Genomic DNA, 4,035 nt, shown 5'->3' on the forward strand with positions numbered 1-4,035 from the left:
ATGTCATGACACTCACACTTGCACCTAGATCACATAGTGCCTTGTTGATTGTGGTATCACCAATGGTACATGGAATGGAGAAACTTCCCAGATCTTTGTGCTTTGGAGTGAAACTCTATTGTAGAATTGCACTACTCGCCTTTTTGAAGGCAATGGTTTCCAACTTTTGGATGGACTTCTTCTTGGTAAGGATATCTTTCATGTACTTTGCATAGGCCGGAACATGATGGATTAGCTCCGTGAATGGTATAGAGGCTTCTAAGTTCTTCACAATCTCCATGAACTTTGCAAGTTGCTCATCAAACTTGGGCTTAGCTTGACGACTTGGGAATACAAGTCTAATCACAATAGGCTCCTTCTCAATTTCTTTAGCCTTCTCTTCATTTCTCTTCTTTGATGAGTCATTAGTTGATGTTTCTATCACCTTAGGATTTCTCCTTAGTGGTTCAATCACATCACTTTGCTTGTCATTCTTCTCAACAATACCTTCTTCAATCGACATCTTTGGCCCCTCATATCTAGTACCACTCCTCAAGTGGATAGCATTGATGGTCTCATGTCTTGTGGGAGGATTACCTTGAGGAGGTAATTGTACATTTTGTCTTTGGGAGCTAGAAGATGCTAATTGAGACAAATGAGTCTCCAACATTTTGGTGTGAGCAAGGATATTATTGATGGTAGTTTCTTTGGCTTGACTATCCCTTTGCATTTGAGCAAAGAAATGTTGTTGGCTCTTTTGCATTTGGAGGACTGATTTTAAGACATTAAAGGCTTGGTCATTGGGTTGATTGTAGTATGGTCTTTGAGTATGATTTCTCATTGGAGGTGGAGTGTATGTGGGTTAAGGGTTTTGGACATTTTGGCATTTGTATGAGAAGTTTGGATGGAATTTGGTATTCTCATTATAGTAGTTGGAGTAAGGGGTGCCATTTTTGTATGCTTGGAAAGCATTTACTTGTTCATTTGTTCCTCTACATTCATTTTGATCATGTCCCAAGGTTCCACAACTTTCACATACTCCATTTCGGATTGAGGATGATGCCATCATAGCATTGACATGTTGTTTGGGTGATTTGGAGGCTTCATCAAGTTTAACCATGGCCTTCTCAAACTTCAAGTTGATGGTGTCGATATGAGCACTTAGTTGAGCACCCAATTGTGTGATGAAATCCACCTCATGCTTCCCTCCTCTAGTGGCCTTTCGTGGCCTACTATACTTGGAATTATGGACTGCCATTTCTTCGATCTTGGCCTATGTTTGGTTGTCATAAACCTCGGTGAACCTCCCATTGGAGCCCATATAAAACACATTTCGTGAGTCTTCATATAAGCCGTTCCAAAACTGTTGAACAAAGAACCACTCACTAAGTCCATTGTGAGGACAAGAGCGACAAGTATCCTTAAATCTCTCCCATGCTTCATATAATGATTCCTCATCCTTTTGCTTGAACCCGGTGATTTGGGCTCTCAACATGTTGGTCTTCTCCGAAGGATAGAACTTCTTGTAGAAGGCAAGTGCTAACTTCTTCCATGAATCAATTCCAAGGGTAGCCTTGTCTACGCTCTTTAACCATTGCTTTGCGGCTCCGATCAAGGAAAAAGGAAAAAACACCCATCGAATTTGGTCTTGAGTCACTCCGGTTTGAGAGATTGCATCACAATAGTCATAAAAAGTCTCCATGTGTAGATGAGGATCTTCACTAGGCATCCCTCCAAATTGGCTTCTCCCAACTAGTTGTATGAATGCGGATTTGGTAATGAAATTACCGGTTAAGTGAGGTGGTGTTGGAGTACCATTCGGTAGGTTCTCCTCGGTTGGTACAGAATGAGATGAAAATTTAGACATTGTGGGTTGATTTTGTGGTTGGTTTTGAATTGGGTTCTCGTCTCCTTCTCTTGCAAAAGGGGTTGTAAACACAACACTATCCGATTGGACAATACCAATATCCACAAGTTCTTCAATAACCAAACTTGTTGAAGCCCCTCTAGTGGTTCTTCTAAGATTGGTCAAGGTTCTTTCAATTTCGGGATTAATAGGCAAAAGTCTACCTTGTAATCTCTTAGACATGCAAAAAGCAAACAAATAGAAAACAATTAAAACTACCTTGAGGAGTTTGACTTCCCCAAGGTCAAGAAAGATACAAGTAAAAACAACAAGTGACAACAATTCAATTGAACACCGTCCCCGGCAACGGCGCCATTTTTGCTGCGGTTCTAAACTTTGTCGTCTAAGTCAACCAACCAAAACAATATTTATAACTAAACAAACTACTCTTAGTAGAGTGGTAAGTAAATGTCGGATCCCAAAGGACGGGTATTGAATTAAGTTATCGGTTGTAGAAAGCTATGTCTTTGGGTGTCACAAATTAGGTTGAGATTTGAGGTATCAAGGTACACTACAATAACAGTGAAATATAAAGAAATGAAAGTAAAACAAGCAAGTAAAGTAAGGGTTTGTAAACAATAGATTAAGGCACTAGGGTGTCATGGGTTCATAGGGGATTCATGGTGGTGATCATACAAACATGTTTTCATAGTTGCAAGCAAGTTATTGTTGTAGTGGAATCGAGTTAGTTTATGTCTTACGATCCATAGGAAGATTTGGGTCCCGGAGCCGAGTCGGTCAAGATTGTACAACACCTACAAGTCGACTTACTTTCTTCCTATTCACTTGTATGCATGGTCTAACAAAACTCAAGTTATTTTATATCTTATAAGTCTTGTTGAATAGATAGGAGATGTATAAATGCAAAGTTTCATAGTCTAGCATTTTATCAAGCATAACATGTGCATAGATTAACACTAAAACAAGCAAGTAATCTTATGATAACATATTAGATTAAGTATGAATATACCCCCATGTTATAGTTCTCCTAATCCCTCATTAACCGTAGCTAGGAGACTACTCACTCATGACTATGGTAAACATGGTAATGAAGGTGTCAATCATATTAGCAAAGTTAAACATGGTAAATGAGTAAAATAATAATTAAGCAAGGGTAAAAAGGATTATACCAACTTAAGGATGATCCAAATAATAAGCAAAGAATAATAAAAGAACGCTTGATGAATGATGAAGAGTTGTCAAGTCTTCAATAAACCCAAATAGTCTTCAAATTACCCAACTAAAACTAAGAACACTTGGAGGATTAAAGAGGAATTAAGATTTGATGAATATTTAATTAAGGGAATACAACTTGATTAATGCTAAATTCTAACTTGGTAAACTTGGTTGTTAATCTCCTAACACAATGAAGTATTTATACTAAGTACAAGTATTAGGGTAACGAAGGGCTTAAATGACGATTAAGATCCTAAGAAGATGATTAGTGCTTTGCAAGACCTAGAGAAAGCCGTCCGGATTGTGGTTGAAGTAAACTCGTGCTCCATAGGGATCCGCTCGACTTGATGGTGAGACGCCCGGATCAATTGTTGAGACGCCCAACCTGGGCTCGGGCCACCCGGATTATGGCTTGAGATGCCCAGATCAAGGCTTGAGATGCCCGAATCTTCGATCAGCTCTTCTTCTTCTTCTGTGACTGCCCAAGGATCCGTGGGGATCGATGGGAGGTCGTGGGGCCTTCATCATTGCCCATTTCTACTTCATTTATTCACTTAGGCCTTTAGTAATGATCTCCTCTTTGATGCTTAGTCAAGAGATGTACTCCATTTAGCTCTACTTTGCTCCATAAGTGCAAGGTTATCAATCCTCTCCTACCAAGGACACAAAACATCAAATAATATGCAAAGTAGGCAACTAAAGATAAGAAATGACCCTAAAAAGCGCTAGAAAGCATAGGAACGAGGCTAGTTCGGGGACTAAATGTGCACAAATATGAGTCACATGACTAAAACATTTCAAATTGCAAAATCCGAATTGTAATCACGACATTCAGGTTGCGAGATTCAAAATTTATAAACTGCGAAGTGTAAATCCTAAAATCCAGTAAAGGCCGGAAACGCATCTTCGATTCGCCCGGAGGACAGATAGTCTACTGTCCTAAAGCCCTTCTAAACCTCCCCAATTGACCTAAA

General features: G+C 39.4%; 1 non-coding gene across 1 annotated transcript; it reads left to right on the forward strand.

The window, feature by feature from the left end:
• The first annotated feature begins 1,367 nt into the window (after positions 1-1,367).
• LOC141635302 (small nucleolar RNA R71) lies at positions 1,368-1,474 on the forward strand. Its single transcript, XR_012540000.1, has one exon. It is a non-coding gene; the product is annotated as a small nucleolar RNA R71 (small nucleolar RNA).
• The last annotated feature ends 2,561 nt before the right edge of the window (positions 1,475-4,035 follow it).

The sequence above is a fragment of the Silene latifolia genome, chromosome Y, assembly GCF_048544455.1.
Source record: "Silene latifolia isolate original U9 population chromosome Y, ASM4854445v1, whole genome shotgun sequence".
Lineage (NCBI taxonomy): Eukaryota > Viridiplantae > Streptophyta > Magnoliopsida > Caryophyllales > Caryophyllaceae > Silene > Silene latifolia.